This window comes from Leiobunum rupestre, chromosome 4 (assembly GCF_980474605.1).
Source record: "Leiobunum rupestre chromosome 4, qqLeiRupe1.1.hap1, whole genome shotgun sequence".
NCBI lineage: Eukaryota > Metazoa > Arthropoda > Arachnida > Opiliones > Sclerosomatidae > Leiobunum > Leiobunum rupestre.
The window spans coordinates 42,286,700-42,308,128 of NC_143387.1; the positions used below are offsets into that span (position 1 = coordinate 42,286,700).

The 21,429-nt window shown below is 38.0% G+C and overlaps 1 protein-coding gene across 4 annotated transcripts in view; it reads right to left on the minus strand.

Moving 5' to 3' along the window:
- The window catches only part of LOC149947864 (fibroblast growth factor receptor-like 1), an 87,226-nt gene that overhangs the window by 11,476 nt on the left and 54,321 nt on the right, over positions 1-21,429 (minus strand). The gene's annotated exons all lie outside the window — the stretch shown is intronic.

Consider the following 21,429-nt stretch of genomic DNA (forward strand, 5'->3'; position numbering starts at 1 on the left):
GCGTCTAATTTTAACCAGGTAGATTTTTTTGATGTGTTAAAGCTTAGCAAAAAACACGACGTTCTGTTTACAGGTGAAAAGTTTAAGTGTTTTTCCTAAGCACTAAATAAACAGTAACTTGCAGGTCCTGGGCTCTCTGTTTTTCTTGGCAATTTCCTTGGAGATGTTTATTTAAGCACCCATTGGGACAAAGAAAAGAGAGTCTTCATTGTCGCTAATACCAAGTGGAACCATTCTCTCGTTAACTTGAAAGAATCTCGAGATCTTTTCAAATGTTCTTTTGAACATTGGGGTGTATCGCGTTTTAGACGAATTCGGTATTGTGATCGAATACGTGACGCTAACGCGAATAGGCTTCGAGCTTAGAAAAGTTAGCGCCATCTACTTTAATACCTGTCAACTAAATGTGTGAAGAAATAGAAAACGACTTTTGAATATTAATGTTCTTTAACTTAAATATTAAGCCTTTATATCGAGATAATTTTGAATGAGCAGACAGCTTTCACACATTCGATTTAAAACTCAGTCGGTAGGCGGCGATACGTTTGACCAAAGTTTAAACTACGCACAAAGCTTATAGTGAGGGAAAATATTTATTCCTAGGTATGCCGAACTCACTTTACCTTAGCAGGTAATTACTTACTCGTGGCTAGACACTCTAGAAAGTAGAAGAAAATTTCAATTTCTGACCCTACGTTCTATACGGTCGAGCCAAGAGTGAGTATTTATAGAAGCTTGACCTTCCCTGCTAGGGCACACCGGCGTTTAAAAAATCTGGGTGAAACTCTATTCGCCCCTTTTCTTCTAGCCAATCATATACTGAGATTTTTTTAGTCCTGTTTCCGTAGCTCGCGCTGGAATCTGGTAATATTGAAATGCCAGTGGCCCTTTAAGGGTTGCCACAATATTGATAGTTTAAAATTTCCTGATTTCCCCCCCGTTTTATGTGACCATTTTTAGATATTTTCACTTACTTTCTTAGAGATTTTACCTTAAATGTATAAAGATTTTCCCTTACTATTCAGAGATTTTCAATAACGTTTTTAGAGATTTTCCCTTAATTTTTTAGAGATTTTCCTTAACTTTTTCCGAGATTTTCCTTTACTCTTCTATAAATTTTCCCTAACTTTTTTCCGATATTTTCCCTTACACTTTTAGAGATTTTCCCTAACTTTATCCAAGATTTTCCCTTACTCTTTTAGAGATTTTCCCTAACTTTTTCCGAGATTTTCCTTTACTCTTTTAGAGATTTTCCCTAACTTTTTCCGAGATTTTCCTTTACTCTTCTACAGATTTTCCCTAACTTTTTCCGATATTTTCCCTTACACTTTTAGAGATTTTCCCTACCTTTTTCCAAGATTTTCCCTTACTCTTTTAGAGATTTTCCCTAACTTTTTCCGAGATTTTCCTTTACTCTTTTAGAGATTTTCCCTAACTTTTTCCGAGATTTTCCTTTACTCTTTTAGAGATTTTCCCTAAATTTTTCCGAGATTTTCCTTTACTCTTCTATAGATTTTCCCTAACTTTTTCCGATATTTTCCCTTACACTTTTAGAGATTTTCCCTAACTTTTTCCAAGATTTTCCCTTACTCTTTTAGAGATTTTCCCTAACTTTTTCCGAGATTTTCCTTTACTCTTTTAGAGATTTTCCCTAACTTTTTCCGAGATTTTCCTTTACTCTTCTATAGATTTTCCCTAACTTTTTCCGATATTTTCCCTTACACTTTTAGAGATTTTCCCTAACTTTTTCCAAGATTTTCCCTTACTCTTTTAGAGATTTTCCCTAACTTTTTCCGAGATTTTCCCTTACTCTTTTACAGATTTTCCCTAACTTTTTCCGAGATTTTCCCTTACTCTTTTAGAGATTTTCCCTAACTTTTTCCGAGATTTTCCTTTACTCTTCTATAGATTTTCCCTAACTTTTTCCGATATTTTCCCTTACACTTTTAGAGATTTTCCCTAACTTTTCCAAGATTTTCCCTTACTCTTTTAGAGATTTTCCCTAACTTTTTCCGAGATTTTCCCTTACTCTTTTACAGATTTTCCCTAACTCTTTTACAGATTTTCCCTAACTCTTTTACAGATTTTCCCTTACTCTTTTAGAGATTTTCCTTAACTTTTCCCGAGATTTTCCCTTACTCTTTCAGAGATTTTCCCTTACTCTTTCAGAGATTTTCCCTTACTCTTTCAGAGATTTTCCCTTACTCTTTTAGAGATTTTCCCTTACTCTTTTAGAGATTTTCCCTTACTCTTTTAGAGATTTTCCCTTACTCTTTTAGAGATTTTCCCTTACTCTTTTAGAGATTTTCCCTTACTCTTTTAGAGATTTTCCCTTACTCTTTTAGAGATTTTCCCTTACTCTTTTAGAGATTTTCCCTTACTCTTTTAGAGATTTTCCCTTACTCTTTTAGAGATTTTCCCTTACTCTTTTACAGATTTTCCCTAACTCTTTTACAGATTTTCCCTAACTTTTTCCGAGATTTTCCCTTACTCTTTTAGAGATTTTCCCTAACTTTTCCCGAGATTTTCCCTTACTCTTTCAGAGATTTTCCCTTACTCTTTTAGAGATTTTCCCTTACTCTTTTAGAGATTTTCCCTTACTCTTTTAGAGATTTTCCCTTACTCTTTTAGAGATTTTCCCTTACTCTTTTAGAGATTTTCCCTTACTCTTTTAGAGATTTTCCCTTACTCTTTTAGAGATTTTCCCTAACTTTTCCCGAGATTTTCCCTTACTCTTTCAGAGATTTTCCCTTACTCTTTTAGAGATTTTCCCTTACTCTTTTAGAGATTTTCCCTTACTCTTTTAGAGATTTTCCCTTACTCTTTTAGAGATTTTCCCTTACTCTTTTAGAGATTTTCCCAAACTTTTTCCGAGATTTTTCCTGACCTTTATATAGCCAAAATTAGACAATTTTTTTCTCGGAGACAGAACAACAACAAAAGAATGGATTAAATATTTAAGCCCCTTTAACCACGATGGGCTGTCTCGTAACTATAAGCCATCGCTAATGGAAACAGTGGCTAACGGTGTATGTCTTGTGGAAGGCTTTTAATTGTGTCCCATCAGTGCTGTCCATTGTACAACGGAGAGGGGAAAAAACGTGCCAGTTGCGAGGGAGGGAGAATGTTCATAATTACATCGTAATATCAGTTGCGGTAAAAAGGTTAAGCGAGGATAATGATACTCGAAATGTTTACACAGAGTCATTAAAGGTATAATTTCGCGGAAAAATTCTTTAATTAACGTAAAAGTGGTTAGCAAAAATCTGGGTAGCCAAGGCTTAACGAGCCGCGTCCGACACTCATTACCAACGCGGACCGAAAAGAGTAGTTCAAAGAATTAGCCATCTAGTCATTTTAATGTCCGCGACTACGTTTCGAGCGAAAGTAATAATCCCCCCTACGCCCCTCTTCATTTGTATATCAGAAGATGAGGCAAAAAATTTTTTCTTTTTTTAATCTATATAATTATAAAAATGTTTTGCTAGATGGCGCTCTCGCGTCATGAATTTTTCATCCCCCCCCCCCCCCCGGGAAAGCGGTATTTTGTGTGATAGAAGTAAAGAGAGCTTTAAAAAAATTTCTTCATTTTTCCGTGCAGGCCGAGGCAGCCCCAGACAAGCCTAGGCACGCTCAGGCTAAGGCGCAAAATGATTAAAGTCGAGTAATTATCTTGCGAAGATTGCCTCGCTCTTTTTAAACTCGAGTCTTGGAACAATTTTTTCCACTGTATTTTATATAGCGCCTCCTAAGTTACTAATTGCCACCTTACCCTAAATAATTATACTTGGTTTATTTTTTCCATTGTTCCGTCTATTTCGAAAGAAAACGGCTTTAATATTAATGGGTTTATAAATTGATTTATTTTAATTGGAAGTGCTTTGATGCTATAATTAACTTCGAGAGCCGCTTTGGGCTATTTTCCCTTAAAACGATTTTTCCCCCGTGTTATCTTATAAATATTGTTTTCTTGGATCGTTGATCAATAGCACCGAAAATAGCACCATTATTCAAGGTATAAAAAAAGTTAATTATTATAATGAGTTTTTTAATGATACGGATAAAATAATTATGTACATGATTAGCAAAATGTTGAAAACAATCTAAACATGAAAGTAATTTTCTCAAACAATCGAAAACCTGAACGTGATCAACGTCGGTAAATTCATGTTTAAAGGAAAAGAATCTGGGAGGCTATTCGGTAAAAATCGAAAATTACAAAAAAATCGTGCTCCGTCAAAAATGACAATACGAGTATGCAGAAGAAGCTACTATGGAAACCTAAAACTATCGATAGTATTGGTCAAATCATGGACAGTAAATAAAGAGGACAGGTTTTCGATACCCTTCCACAGTGCATTTCATTTCTCCCCGCGTAGGAACCAGGGGGGGGGGGCAAGGGGGCAATGCCCCTACCTAGAATTTTGCTGGGAGGGGCAACTAATGTTATTGCCCCCTCCAACTTTTTGGTCAGTTGAAATCTTCAAAAGGCTCAAATTATCATTTTAAAAGCATAAAAAACTTATAGAACCTCAACTGTGTTTAAATTTCAGTTTTTTCCCACCAATTTACATAGTAGTAAAATGTACACGGGCATTCGGAGAAGCTACACTCCATTAAAAATTCAAAACCATTCTCCAGACCCCTTTTGGTTTCTCTTTGCCCCCTCCAACTTCCAGAACGTTCCTACGCCCCTGACTCCGAGGGAGTCTTGCAAGGTTGTTTGTACCACGTGATCTTAAAATTTCAAAATGGCAATCTAATGCGATTGATATTGTTACGTAATTTTTTGCGCTTTATTTTTTAGTAATTTTTAATTTTGGTTTTTTAATTCAATAAACTATCAACTGATATTTAGTATATCATATTTAATCTATGAAAACGTGAAAAAATACCTTTTGGCGTAAAAATGTACTTCGAGTTTATCTTTTTATTTTTTCGTCCACTCTTAGCGATACTTGTTTTTCTCAAATAACCTTGGACGACTCCCTTAGTGTGATTGGTTTACGGGGGCTAAAAACCAGGCTTTTACCGATCCTCTAAAATCTACTATCCATGGTCAAATTCAAAATGTTGGCGGTCTGTAATGCCGACGTAAATGATTTTAATTAAATACTTCGGCATACGGTTGATGGCACCAATTTAAGTCTTGGGCACCAAAAATAAACAGGTATTTTACGTCCTCTTAAACAATTATTTTATGATTTTACTGAAATACCGCATATAGCGTAACATACGGCCACTACTTAAAATTGAACTTACACAATCGATAGTTTGATATTTCGATATCAATCGATAGTTTGATATTTCGATATCAATCGATAGTTTGATATTTCGATATCAATCGATAGTTTGATGTTTCGATATCAATCGATAGTTTGATATTTCGATATCAATCGAGAGTTTGATATTTCGATATCAATCGATAGTTTGATGTTTCGATATCAATCGATAGTTTGATATTTCGATATCAATCGATAGTTTGATGTTTCGATATCAATCGATATTTTGATATTTCGATATCCGCCCCTTCTCCACAATTGGTCACTTTGGATTTTTACAGAATGGCCTTCCAGGAGTCGTATTGTAAATCCTTTTTAACAGTTATCCGAAATGTCAGAGAAATAATTGGGGCTAACCAAAAGGGGGTAAACACCGGGGCTTTATTTCACGCTTCAAGTAACGTGATGACGTCAGTGAGAGCATCGCTTAACGCGCGAAAAAAAACCGCTTTCAAAACTATAAAGTCCAGGGGGGCTGAAAAGATGGCAGTCCCGTGACATTGTGGAGAACTGCAGCGCCATCTATCATAAGAAATACGAACTATTATTCATTTTATTTTGCTAATTATTTTAGAACGATTCATCTAAATTATTTAATTATTATTATAATTTAAAACATCTTGTATAAAAGGAACATTTTTTCTTTAAATTCGCACGGCCAACTATGAACAGGAGTTACCGAATCGAAGTTGGCTGCGATATGGTAGTCACGCGATATTGTTTCCCCATTTTAACAAGCTGGTTAAGACCAAATTTACTTCATAGTTTCGCCTATTAGAAATGTTTTACAATATATCTTCTTACCTTTTACCAAATGTCGTGTTCTGCCTATGTAGTCATTGGGTTCGATATAAATTGGCCAAAGCTATAATTATTTTGGTTTGATCAACGGCCAGCCTTAAGCCGGGTATGTATCTTGAGAGGATGAACGTACCAATTTCACGATCAGCCTCATTATTTTATACTAAGTAATGACTGAGACGGGTGTCGATGGTCTGCGATTCATATTTGAAACGGACTTTGAATTAACAGTCGCGAGTGCCTCGATTGAGCTGGGAAAAAAAGACGCGAGATGTCCATTTGGGCAGCGAGGATCTTCCCTCAGGGAGTGGCATTCGCTACTTAATAACTTTGATCTATCTTCTGACAATGTATTCTGTCGGGATTTCTGGCTCTCGTCTGTCTTTCCATTTCGCTCATTTCAAAGGGAATCAATAGATTTAATAGAATTAGTATGACGCGCTGCTGGGTGCCCCGAATTCCCGAGTCTGAAACGTCCCTTTCTCATCTCGCCAATAAGCTCATTCCGACGCCTAGTCACGTGACAGCGACTCGAACGTGTCGCGACAGGGTGAAGTTCAGTCGCTGCGCGGACGAACGGCGTCTTAGATGGTCCTGGCTGCGGCGAGATCCGAGCGAAGGGAAGGATGGGTGCCTAGCTTATATTGGAATCTGCCAAAGACATTTAGAGAGGCTAGAGCGAGTGTCTTAATTGATTCCGCAGTATCCCGGCGCGCCGGTGGCGCTCCCCGGTGTCAATAGACTTCAATAATGGTCCTTTCTAACGACTCTTTTAATCAGTAACTCTTTGGGTCCTCTTAATCCGCTATTTCTATTAAGAACTCGGCCCCTCCGGCTTCGAACGCTCGCGCCAATGTTAATCTTTGGAACGGCCAATATTTTAAAGCGAGCCGACTTTGGCCTCGGGCTGGTTTCTCTTCGGGTTTAAGGTAAAGCCTTCCTGAGAGGAAACAAAGCTTTTGACGGCTTATTTTTCATTATTTTGTTTGCCTTCCAGCGAAATGTCCATTGTTCCAGGCCAAGAATAGTTTATTTTGTCACTGGTGGGCGATAAAAGCGTAGGCATAATGACTTTCTCGGCTCACGTTTATCCGCTATTAGAGACGCAATTTGTGGGGCTCGGCTATTCCGTGTCAATGTTTTCATTTTTAAGCGAAGTTTCAACCAAATTTGTTGCTATTACGTCTCGAAGTTGAATTTACCCCTGACCTTTAGCGGTAGAATGTTGAGCTAAATATTTATCACGTTGCAAAATTAGCCTAGTCTGTATAGAACTTTCCGTTACATTAATATTGATAATGTTTCATATGAAGGTTGAATTAATTTGAATAACTTTTTTCAAGCGCGATGTTTGAGCTCGTCCTTGGTTCAAATTATTATTAAAGATATCTAAACTTAGACCTACTTTACGTAACACGCTGATGAATTGGAATTTAACAGTTCAAAGTCAAACTGCGTAATTTCAACGATTTTTTTAGAGTCCCACGATATGGTGTCGGCTAGAGCCTTAGACACCAAATTTCAACGATTACAAATTGAGATTGAGTGACTAGACAGCCCTTTGACAAAGATTGCGCGAAAAGAGGACTGTCAACATATAATCTAGGCTTCGCAAATAAGGCGTCGTGGGCGTACGAAACTAATAGCGTTCGGCTTTTCGTTATAAACTTCGAAACAGCTCGCTAGTGGCGCTAGTAATAAGGTAGTTTTCGCGCATTTAAATGGTAATTACCAAAAATGTGTTTGTACACAAATATACGCGCCGGGCATCATATATTTCGAATAAATCTATTTAATAGCGTCATATTGTGTTCGGCATGAATCTACTTGATCTACTATTGATTCGCTGATGTTTACTGATACTCACGTGGCTCAATCGAAAAGGACGATTATAATGCGACGCAAACTATCACCGAATTTCTGGCTCAAAGAGATAAATTCGTCTTTGGTTCCAATCTAACTAGGCCTTCGATTGTAGCGCCCGTGGTGGCACGGAAGCGAACGACGGACAAATGATTTTCCTTTTAACGACAATTTCGGGGTCCCCCCCGATTAGGCCTGGAAATTAGATTTGTCACAATGGTCCTTTTCTTCCGTCATAATTGTCCCGGTCGCGACGGTGGTTAAACGTGATAATTTGGCCCTTCGCGAGGAACGCTAATTGTTTTCGCAATTAGTATTTTTTATATTGATTATATTTCCTCTTTTTCCCCCGGCCTTCTTCGAGACTGCCACTAAGATCCCCATTAAGGATTTCTGTTATAATTAATGGAGTAAAAGGCTGGATAGACATTGAAAGTACAGTTCGCCGGTTCCGTTTGAAGCTTATTTGAGAATGACGCTTTGTAGAAATTAATTTATGGCTTCCATAATGAAGATTATTTTATTACGCTTTTAATATTGACCCGCTTTTAATCTAGAATAATTTGTTACCATAATATTTAATTCCCTTAACACAGTAGATGTAGTTCGAAGATCGACATGGTTGTACTGCTGCCGTAGCGCCGCGTTGTAACGATAATGATTCGCTACTTCAGAGCAGAAATCAAGCAATTTTGAAAAACCCCTTTTTGAGAAAAACAGGTTTTTATTTCAAATCTACAATAAGGGACGCGTTACTGACTAGGAAATATAGGAAATTGCCTAGGGTCCGCACTTTCGAAGGGCCCTGATTATAAAGGTAGGTTTCCTTATAATACAGCTATTTAAGGGAAAAATAAAATAGTAGTAGGGCCCATTTTTCAAACTTTTTTGTCTTTTCCTCTTGGCAAAAGTAGCGTAAGACCCAAAAGTGTGTCAGCTGTACCTTCGCGCCTATTAAAATTTCTAGTGAGACCTATATAGTCACACTATAGACTACATAACCTACTAGTTGGAATAGTACTAGCAACATTATATTTAGTCTATAGTCTAGCGCGATTTTATCTCTTCGATTTACTCGCCCGTAAACATACGTTCTAAAACGCCTCACTCGGCGGCGCTGGAGTACCTCGATTTTGATGACGCATTTTCCGATCCCCCTTCGTTTCCCTGTTTTACTTTGCGACAAACTCTCATTAACTTATATACCGTTCTGACAGACTTTTGGGTCTTATGCTACTTTTGCTCTTAGGTAGCGATATGGTCAGTCCGCAATTTTCTGTACTAAAACGTGTTTTGTAGACTCAAATACATTTTAGGGCAAGATGTAAAAAGTATTTCCTAGCCAAAAACCGGCTTTCTACTAGTACAAGATTTCCCTATTTCGGTGTTTGTTTGGTTTTATTCCCTCTAAACTTCAAAGATCTTTATTCATTTAGGTAAGGCTTTTTCTCTGTATACCCCAATTTGGATAGGACTTCTTCGCTTCGTTTACTTAGTCGCATTCAATAACCCACTTCAATTGAAAACGCCGCATTTCCGTTTTCTACAAGCTATTTTCAATGCTCTACAAAGAACGTTACGTATCAGCTAGCAGCAACAAACGCAAGGAGAACGCAGCTAGCCTTTAAACACGCTAAGGCAGTGTTGCGTACAAATTTCATTGGACGAACCTTTACGCTGAACGTTTTACGGGTGGGGGGAAGACAATTTCCGAATTTTCCCCTTCCGACGTCAGCAGGCGATAATGCGTCTAACCAATGAAAACTGTACGCCAGAAAATGCACGTTCTCGACGGGTTACGTTCTCCTTGTGTGGGGTGCTGTGTTTGTTGCTCTTAACTGGCAGTAATTTTAGCGACAAACTGAGTAGGGTGTGACCATAAGTAACATAAGAACAATAAGTATGTCAATTAGTAAAAATTATCACGGAACTGATTTTCAGAGCTATTTAGTCCCAAGCACAGAGCCCCCTAGTGACTAAATACTACTACTAAAGACGATAACATACTATTCAGTTCGGATGCAAGTCCAAGGTCGAGCTGGGCAAGAGTGTCAGTGTTGAAAAAGGTTTCGGTCAGAGTATTTACCAGTGGCGTAAATAGTTTGGGGCCCCCGAGAACTAGGGGGCCCCAAACGTTTATTATTAAAATCTGTTCTATTTGAAAGGGCCCCGAGTCGTTTTTCGCGGGGGGGGGGCGGATTTCCTAGTTACGCCACTGGTATTTACATTTCTGTTACTTACGGGGTTCCGTATTACCTTCTTCGGAAACTTCTGATTACGGATATCATAATCGAAATATCGTAATGCTTATTATTTTTGCGTTACTTATGATATAAGCAGGTGTACGGATCTCCAATAGAGAAACGAGTCGACGTTCTTGACGGGTTACGTTCTCCTTGTGTTTGTTGCTCCTAGGTAGCAGTAGGCCTAGCGTAAACTGTAGCGTTTTATTTACGTTTCAGGTTTGGCTTCGCGACGGCATTGTCCACTCTGACGTCAATGGAACGGTATCATGATATGGACAAAGAAAACAAATTTAGAGGGGAAAAAACGTTTATCGGTTTAGTTTTGTTGCCACAAGCCAATCTTTCTCTGGTTGCCAATGAACTGGCCAGGTATTTGTTCATTGGCGCTCCATCGAAAAAAGCCATTAGCGCGTGTAGTCTTCCTTCCCGATAAACAAAGGCCAAACCGTACATTCACCGCGCTGCCGAATTCCGCAAACAAAAGAAGCCCATAATTCTTTTTCATTGTATTAATTTGGATTCGCGCAATCCGTTATCGAGCGATAAAAGAAATGCATTTTTAATTAACTTTCTTTAATGACAACTTTTATATTGGAAGAGTTTTCTCCTCTATTGTAAACTTATTACGTCCGAAATCAGTCACAATTTGAAAAATGTTTCTTGTACACTAAAGGATTCTTAATGCGCGACGTTATGAACTTCATTTTACTTTCTATTTTAACCGGAAATGCATTATTTCTCTTCTACTTCATCTTTCCATTCTCTAACGCGAGGATACGTTTTAGTTGCACATCGTAATAAATCGAGTGAAACTATTACTATCACCGATATGTTGTTAGTCGTTGTCGTCGTTGTCGTCGTTGTCGTATTTTCCAACACCATATCAACACCATCTACATCTACTCTCATAATAACAACGCATTATATTTTTCGTGTTATTTTTAGTCCCTATTCGTGACCGAAAACTATAGCTATGCCCCATTTGGTTCGCCATTGAAACCTAGATAGGTAACGGCTAGAGCAGACGCTATTAGTTTTTCCTCAGAGTTATTCGTAAATTTCACTTTATAAATAATGATGCTTGCATTTTAATATAATTTTTAAATATTAAAATTTCTTTTAAATTTATCCATGGAAAGATTTAAATAATTCTTTTATAAAATGAAGAGACACGCATGGATTTAAAGATTTTAATTATGTTGTAAAGGGACCTAATAACTGAGCCTACGGGCTGAAAGCTCAGTTATTAGATCCCTTTACAACCTAATTAAAATCTTTAAATCCATGCGTGGGTCTTTTCATTTTATAAAAGCAGTATTTTCATATATTTTTTGCATCGTTTGCTTATATTACGAAAGGTTTATTTAAGAAAAAACGTTCTTATGACTTTTTAATTTGTCTGTAGCAGACGCTAGAACATAGGCGCTACCTCGGAGAAGCTAGCGCCGTTACGACACCTTGACTCTTTCAGGTTGTGAATTCATTTGATTCCGTTACGACACCTTGACTCTTTCAGGTTGTGAATTCATTTGATTCCGTTACGACACCTTGACTCTTTCAGGTTGTGAATTCATTTGATTCCGTTACGACACCTTGACTCTTTCAGGTTGTGAATTCATTTGATTCCTTAAAAGTTTTTATACACTAGTAAATCAATTTTAAATGAACCAAATTTAATAAATGGTTTCGTTCACCGGCGATTCTATTGTGAAACCGTTAAAGGGACAACTTTAAATGATACGTCGATAGATAGGAAACGAAAAGCCCTAATGGCAATTGGGGGCTCAGACAATTGGGCATTAGATATCTCTGAGCCCGTTAAAGGCCGACTACATAAATCTTCGGTTTACTCTGTCTTTCACTGGAGGTAGGCTTACTGCAATACACGTGTGCCATGCAGTCAGCCTACTTTAAGGCGAGAAATGTAAATGAATTGGAAATTAAAAGCGCTAGCGATCGCTAGACCAATATGGGAAATTGAGGGCCCAGACAATTGGGCATTAGATATCTCTGAGCCCGTTAAAGCGAGAAATGTAAATGATACATCGACAAATTGGAAATTAAAATCCTTAGCAATCACTAGAATAATATGGGCAATTGAGGTCCCAGACAATTGGGCATTAGATATCTCTGAAACCATTAAAGCGAAAAATGTAAATGATACATCGACAAATTGGAAATTAAAATCCTTAGCAATCACTAGAATAATATGGGAAATTGAGGGCCCAGACAATTGGGCATTAGATATCTCTGAGCCCGTTAAAGCGAGAAATGTAAATGATGCATCGATCAGTGGCGTAGCTGATGGTCCGCAGGACCCGCGGTGCGGGGGGGGGCCTCGAGCTTCGGAAGGGGTCTCGAACTTCGGAGGGGGGGGCCCCGCTAACCATAAAAAAATTAAAAAGGGGTGCCTCATAGAGATTTTTGCGGGGGGGCCTCTGAGATCTCAGCTACGCCACTGGCATCGATGAATTGGAAATTAAAAGCCCTAGCGATCGCTAGACCAATATGGGCAATTGGGGTCCCAGACAATTGGCATTAGATATATCTGAAACCATTAAGGCGATAAATCCAAATGATATACATCAATCGATAGCATGATAAGTAGGGGCACTTTTTTTGATTCGGTTATCGACGAACCTGATAGAATAGCTAAACACAATCGACGTGAAACTTACAATAAGGCCTGGCCGCCTTGTTACCACTCTTAGCGCAACGTCTGAAGCGAACCCGAAAGGAAGTGATACTCGCGACTGAGGGAAAAATTATTTCCCTACAGAGAAGGATCGACGAACTCTTTCGTCGCGAGACTTCAAAGGATGGAACCAAGAAGCTATTGTTTAAACGACGATGAAACTAATTCAGAAAGTGAACCTGTTTGAAAAGTCGAAACTTTTCGATTACCGAGTTTCAAAGAAAATAAATAATTTAATGAATTTTTCCTGTTACCCGAAGCGGTGGTTCAAGTTTTCGTGGCAGTTCCCATTCATTACGGGCATTCGCTTAGTCGCGTTGACCTATTTGTTTGCCGATAATTTATTGAAGGAAGACATTCAACCTTTATTTCGGGGTGTATACAAACTTTGACATTTAAATTGAAAACGGAACAAATAATATTACGCGTCACCGTTAAAACAAAACCACGTAACTTGAGATACGTGGTTTTGTCAAAATTGACATATTTAGATTCTACACCCCAATTTACGTATATAACATTAAAAACATTAATAGGTTGCAATTGAATTTATTTTTTTAAATCGAGAAATCATTTAAACGTATCTTTGATATTCACAACTTATTTCGCGCAAAAGCACGTATCTTGCTTATTTTCAGCTCTTATCTCACTTCATGACGCAAAACCACTTATCTCTAAAAATTCCCCTTTAGCAAAATATTTTTAAATTAAACCGAAAAGATACGTGGTTTTGTTTCAACGGCGACGTACGCTTCAATATACCTCACGAAACTATAATCTATACACTACTCTATATTTATTAGATATTATTAAATTCTATTAGATTTAGCCCCCAAACGGGCCAACTCCGTTCAAAGTGAAAACAAAATAATTGGCCTCTCAGTGAAAACCACTTTAGCGTTAAGTCAATTTGCCAACCCAATTTGAATCGATGGGGCTTAAGCCGTCAAAACCTATTAAACGGGTTGGCACGCGAAAAAAAGGAACCGAAAAAATATCCATATTTTACGAAATTACTCGCGCAGACGGATAAACAAAATCAATCAATCCCTTTATTTAGAGAGAGTTTTTCAAACTATACGGATTCTCTTCTATTTCGTTGAATATTTCTTTATCGAAATATATTGGAAGGAAAAGAAAAATTGGACAACTTTATTTTTCTTTTTCACGATAAATTCTTCGACTCTCTATATTTAGTATATATAGAAAAGACGAGCTATTGACAACCGTAGTGGACAGCGTCGCGAAGGGCTCGGGAATGCGGTAGGAGGGCGGGCCATGATTGCCAGCTAGAAATGGCGAAGAATCTCAACAATCCAAGATTACGAGAAGGGGACAAAATTACGCTCAAACAAGCCGAATTTTTGCGCCAGCTTTTTCTTATTTTCCTCGAGCTCATATAGGGTCCTTCTTTTCCTTTATATTTTCTTTGTCTTCTATTGTTCCGCTAACAACTCGCGCTTTCGGGGTCTCCGTCAACATCGCGTGTTGTCCTCGTGTGTCGTCTTCTAGAAAGAGCCCCTATTCAAAATTGCTCTTACGAAAAATGTCTACTATTTTATGGATTTTACTATTCGCAACGCGTTTGTTGAAATTTTAGGGCTCTTTTAGCGGCCGTTATTTTGTAAGGGGGAAGATGCGTCTCTTTCTCAAGGAAGTTTGCGAAACCTCTCGGCAGAAATAGAGAACTTATTGGTTTTCCACTAGAAGCTAATCCCATTTCAAGCGCTCTTTTTAGCGCGTTTGGGAAGAAGAAATCAAAGGGATTGCGAGAAAGAAATTAACTATATTAGTATGGATATTAATTTTGGCCTCGCGAAGAAGACGAATTAACGACCAAAGGAGTCGTTTTTAGATTCTATAATTGGATTTTTCCACTGTCACGCCTTTCATCTAAAAAACAAATATTCAAAAACTATCGACGAGAAATGTTTGTAGGAGGGACAATATTAATAAATTGATTTTTTCTTTCCTGGTTTTAAGAAAATAGATATAGATATCTGTATATTTAGTTGGCTGCGGTGTAAATTCAATCATGGAAGTTGCTTTTGGACGATAGTAATGTAAATGCGAAACTGCAATGTGGATATGAATGTAATACCTTCTTTCATAGGATGTACCCTAAGAGTATTTCACCCCCTCTGAGGCTTTCTGACGGTGACACCAGGTGTGGAACGTACCCCCGCACTCCCTGTGATACTGCTAATTTGTGTCATGTATTGTCTTGAATTCATGTTTGTATGGTTTTCATTCAAATTTGTGTCAAGTATTGTTTTGCAGATATTTTAGTGTCAAATCTTGTTCTCTAGATATAATTGTGTCAAACCTTGTTCTCTAGATATAATTGTGTCAAACCTTGTTCTCTAGATATGTTTGTGTCAAGTATTGTTTCGTAGATATGTTTGTGTCAAGTATTGTTTTGTAGATATGTTAGTGTCAAGTAAAGTTTTGTAGATATGTTAGTGTCAAGTAAAGTTTTGTAGATATGTTAGTGTCAAGCCTTGTTCTATAGATATGTTTGTGTCAAGCCTTGTTCTCTAGAAATTTGTGTGTCAAATATTGTTTTGTATTCATTTTTGTGTCAATTATTGTTTTGTATTCATGTTTGTGTCACGTATTGTTCTCTAGAAATGTTTGTGTCAAGTATTGTTCTCTAGAAATGTTTGTGTCAAGCCTTGTTCTCTAGAAATGTTTGTGTCAAGCCTTGTTCTCTAGAAATGTTTGTGTCAAGCCTTGTTCCCTAGAAATGTTTGTGTCAAGCCTTGTTCTCTAGATATGTTTGTGTGTGTCAAGCCTTGTATTGTAGATATGTTTGTGTGCGTCAAGCCTTGTATTGTTTGTGTCTAGTTTTCTTGTTGGTATGCTTACGTCAAGTCTTGTTCTTTAGATATTTTTGTGTCAAGTATTGTTTTGTATCCAAGTTTGTGTCTAGTTTTCTTGTTGGTATGTTTGTGTCAAGCCTTGTTCTCTAGATATGTTTTTGTCCAGTATTGTTTTGTAGATATGTTTGTTTCAACATTTATCTCTATACATTTGTGAAAAATCTATGGAGAATCTACTGAATAATTCCGAGAGAAAAAGTAATTAGAAAAAAAACTTATACAAATCAGGAAGTAGCTACGTAAGTAGATTTCGTGACGGCATTCCGTAGCTTAATTAAACCACTACGAGAGGACAATGTCCTTCTAACCAGTGCTTCGGAAACACTTTTTAAGTTGAAAACCTTAATTAATTATCGCTAATTAAAAGAAATCACTTCCAAAAGCTGATATCTATTCTAGCATCGGTTTCCTCGTACGAAATATTCCACGCTTTTTTTTTAATTCTGGCTTCGTTAATCCTATTAATTTCCGCCTCTCGGCCACACTCCTAAAATTTAGCGACGCGCGTAGAAACTCTCTCTTAATCTTTTCGGAACAAATTCGAGGCGTCGAAATAAAGACTTTTACGCTCGATTGGATCTGTTGGATCCAGAAAAGAGAGCGAGAGACGGGAAAAAAACGGGTTCAATCTCGTCGAAAATGAACGAGCCCCTCTTTTAGAATGGTGTGAGAGAAAGGATTACCCAGGGCCTCTAATCCTCTTTGCCATTCTTCGAACGATGCCAAAGCCGCTCGGAATAATTTGGGGATCTCCCCCTCCCCATTGCGCAATGCCCCCCTCCCATTTTGCAATCCCATTCTACAGTAGGCCCGCGACGCGACCCATAACATTGGCGCTAGCAACCGTCTAGTTTTGACGAAATTTCACTTTTAATTAAATGGGCGGTCGCTGCTTTTGTTTCGCGTTTCTCCCGGCCTCTCCCAATCTCTCTCTCTGGCCCTCTATCGGCGTATCGTTATTTGGTGGCGTGGTCGGCGCCTCCTGGGAGCGACTGATTGAGAGAGCGGTTTTGGGAACATTGGTTATATAATCAGTGATTCTTTGCCTCGTCGTGTGCCACCACGTTTTGTTTATGTAGCGATACGTGTTTAATTGCGTAACGGGCTTCTTTTGTTGGCAATGTGGCTTTCACCTAGGAGCAACAAACACAACACCCCACACAAGGAGTACGCAACCCGTCAAAAGTCGTGGATTTTCTTGCGTACGTTTTTCATTGGCTAGACGCTTTAGCGCCTGCTGCCGTCGGAAGGGGAAAATTCGGAAATTGTCTTCCCCCCCGCCCGTAAAACGTTCAGCGTAAAGGCTCGTGACACTCGTGCAATGAAATTCGTACACAACCCTTCGTTAGCGTGTTTAAAGGCTAGCTGCGTTCTCCTTGTGTTTGTTGCTCCTAGCTTTCACTAACCGGCTACTTTCTTTCCTCGATTTTTCAGTTATTGTTTGGCAGATTTACTATTTCATTTCATTTGTACCGCTTTGTCGAAAGTGTGTTGGTTTCTGCTAGCGTTACAGTTACTCGAACTTATTGGAACAAATTTTGTGTTTTTGACAAGTTTACACTACGCGCTGTCTTTATACTTGTAAAGAGGAAATAATTTAAGGGGGGAAGACTACGGTAGTCATTGTCTACTTTCGCGCTATTTCAAGCTGAACGCTTTTAATTTTGTATTTTAACTTATAAAATTAATATTTAAGTGTAGAACAGCCTCTTGTTTAGTGACTAAAATAATTTTAACAATTTTAAATTTAAAAGTAATGAAGTTATTACGTTTTAATTCGGACCCCCGGAGCTAAACAAGTTGGGCAAGTGCCCAAACTACCCTATTAATATTAGCAAAAGTGACATAATTACCAAAAGTGTGTCAATCGGACCTATTTCTTAATGAATGTTACGAGCGAAATACAAGTTGGGAGGGGAGAAAGGAAAGTATGCCTTGGGGAGGGAAGGAAGCTAAAACCAACAAATAACGCCTCGTGGTGAAGAACGGAGGAACTAAGTAGCACTGGTCAAAGTTAGTGTATTTTTTTATTTTTCGTTGTTCTGCGGAGATGCTATCGTCATCTACCTACGATATAATACCATAGACTAAAAAAAGATCCAGAAAGGCAACAATAAATAGTGTTTTATGTGGTCGATCTCGAGTCGAGAATTCATTAAACCTTTAGCATACGAAAGGGATTGTCACACTTTTGGTAATTATGTCACTTTTGATATTATAATATAAAAATTATTTTAAGCATTAGGGGAAGGTTCAGCTTAATAGGAAATATATAATTCAATTATGTAATTGTTGAAACAGAAACGTCCAGCTTGAACGAAAAAGAGGCTTTTACTGTATTCTTCCCTCTTAATCCGAGACGTTTCTGGAACACAAAACGATCGCTTTTAATTCGATTATGTAAACGCGTCGAATTTGGGTTGAAGTTTTAACCTATTTAATCTAATAGTCTGCAGAATTTCCGAACCGCAAAAGGTAAACAATATGTATTGTTAGCTTTCGTTTACATCTAAATGTGGTTACTTTTAATATTTTTCGCAGAAATTAAATCACCGCAATAAAGGTTACGCTCTCTATAATTTATTAAATAATTAAGTGGAATAATTTCGAGATAAAAAACTATTAGTGGTATTCATTATTAAAAGAAATTGTGTACGTCACTTTCAATTAATTTCGCGACCGAAAGAGTCAAGGTGGCGTAACGCCGCTAGTTTCTGCGAGGTGGCGCCTATGACATAGCATCTGCTACAGACAAATTAAAACAAGTCGGCCAAGGCCGTAATATTAGTTCCACATGGATGAATTAATTAATTATTCTCTAAGCCTTGGCGCGTGTCAAAAGGTTAGGCATTACGTCAGACGTAAGCTTCTTTATCTGTATTGTAAGTTTGAGCTCCGGATCTCAAATCCACTAGGAACTACGAAGAAAATTCGCATACGCTCACTAACCCTTGGCGCGCGTTAAAAGAGTTAAACATAGGGTCAGACTTCAGCTTCTTAAATGTAAAAATGCTAAGCCTTCGTTAATTTAAAATTAAGTCTGGTAAAATATCCGCAATACCTATCCTAATACCTACATCAAGTTTCAAATCGCACGCGAATAGCGTTAAAATTAGGCCAAAACAAGCTAAGCCTTGGTTAAATTACAATTAAGTCTGGTAAAATATCAGCAATGACCATCCTAATAACTACATCCAGTTTCAAAGTTATACCTTAAATCGCACGCGAATAGCGTTAAAATTAGGCCAAAACAAGCTAAGCCTTGGTTAAATTAAAATTAAGTCTGGTAAAATATCAGCAATGACCATCCTAATAACTAAATCAAGTTTCAAACCGCACGTGAATAGCGTTAAAATTAGGCCAAAGCATGCTAAGCCTTGGTTAAATTAAAATTAATTCTGGTAAAATATCCGCAATACCCATCCTAATAACTTCATCAAGTTTCAAATTTCTACCTAAAATCGCACGCGAATAGCGTTGGCAATACACGGCTTCGATAAGTGAGTGTCACACTTATTTGTTACTTCTGGTCATACATGGCTTCGATAAGTAGTGTCACACTTATTTGTTACTTCTGGCCATCCACGGCTATGATAAGCAAGTGTCACACTTATTTGTTACTTCTGGCCATACGCGGCTTCGAGACGTAAATTACGCACTCTAAGTGTCACACTTATTTATTTCTTCTGGCCATACGCGGCTTCGAGACGTAAATCACGCACTCTGCGTAAGGCAAAAACGAACGTCAGCGGGAATGTGGTTTATGCGGCGCCCAAGGGCCCCTAATTTTCCTAGGGCACCGAAACCTGGCAAACCGTTAGAGCTAAAATAAATACGTAATTTAAAAAAGAAATTAAATTTTTAAGTCACTCAGTTGGGTAATAATCAACGCTCACAATCGGAAAAGGGGGGCTTTTGCGCCCCCTGTTTCCACGACAGAGCTGAAACGAGCGCACATTGTAGAGGTACAGCGGTTATATAGATTAAAACTTAAACGGAATTTAAAAGTAAATCGTATCCAAAACTGTAAGACTGCGTATTTTTTTAAAAGTGTCTAAGGGGGGTCGGATAGAAGAGGCTGGCAAACCGCCGCTAACTAAATTTAACCCGTGAAACTTGGTTGTGCAGATAGAGGCAACCATATTAAGTATTCTTAGAAAAAACGGTGGGGTTATGTCACCCCGTTCAAAAGATATGGAAGATGTTGCAAATGTGGACGACGACGACGACGACGACGACGACGACACAACATTCTAACGAAAACAATAGTCCCACTCTAAATATACATATAGATGTGGAACTAAAAATCATAAGAACGGTTTTTTCTTAAATAAACGGTGTAAAAATTATATTAAAATGTAAGTATCATTATTTATAAAGTCAAATTAACAAACAACGATAAGGTAAAACTATAATTGCTTATGCTTTAGCCGCTACCTATCTAGGTTTCACTTGGTGGTTTCTTTTCCCCCGAGCTCTTCGGTTTCCCCTTCCATAAAAACTTGTTGACGTTAACGGTAATAGTTAGTGTAGGAAGCTGTTGGCTCGTGTGGCTTGCAGGGCTTGCCATCACCCTCCTACGCATTGTAACCCGGCCACCTGAATTAAAGACGCTCGATGACTTAGGCCTAAGGTGGTACCTTGGGTATTAGCCAAGCTGATTATTATTATTAATTATTATTATTATTAGTCTAATGCCATAAGATTAGTTAAATCGACATTTTTTAGTCGTCAGCACAATCTACATGTATTTTATCACACGTATTTTATGTTTTACCCCTAACTATTTTCAATTTGATCAAACATACTATGTAAAACGACTTCCGAGTTAAGTTCAATACGGAAGGGGGACAAAACGTCCCCACTAAAAGAAAAGGAATGAAATATAAATCAAATAATTCCTCGATCCCCCGAAAGCGGGTCAAGATGCGTAAAAAAGTTCTTTCCGAGCGCTAGTTTTCTTGTTCAAATATTAATACGGCGCGGGGAGTCAACACAAACGAAAAGCATCATTACCCCGGGCCAGAGACGCTCCCGCGAAGCCTATTAGCGAAAATGACACGTTCGAACACTCGACCGCGGAAGGAAAAATAAAGCTGCACTCTAAAATTTTATTTTTCAGCAGTGGGATCATTTCAAAAACCTTAAAAAACGGAAACAAGCGAGCCACGAGTACGTAATACTTAAAAGCATTCGCTTTTTTTTCTTTGCTCACGTTCAGCGCGCATTATGATATTAAAAACCATAAACACCATCTTACGACACGCGACTTTCCCCCTCCCCACCCAAATTTATTATCATAATAAAATCTTCCGTTGCCAATTAAAATAGAGCCATTAACCTGATGACGAAATTACCTTTAAAACGTAACCATTTTAATATTGCCGCGAATATAATCAAGGTAACGGAGTGCGTTCAAAAGAGAGACAAACAAAAGTTTTAGACAATCGAATCGGATACAGAGTATCTTAAATTTTTTCGTCGAGTATCGAGTCGGTTAGTATTTTTGTCGATTTTTTCCAAAGCGCCCTCCGAACTCAAGGAGAAGAAAGGACATATAGTAATATCAGAGCGTTGAAATAATTGCGGCGGAAACGCAAAATTTTGTAAAATACTCGTCGAATAGTCGAGTACCCGAACATGATGGGAAAAATAATAAC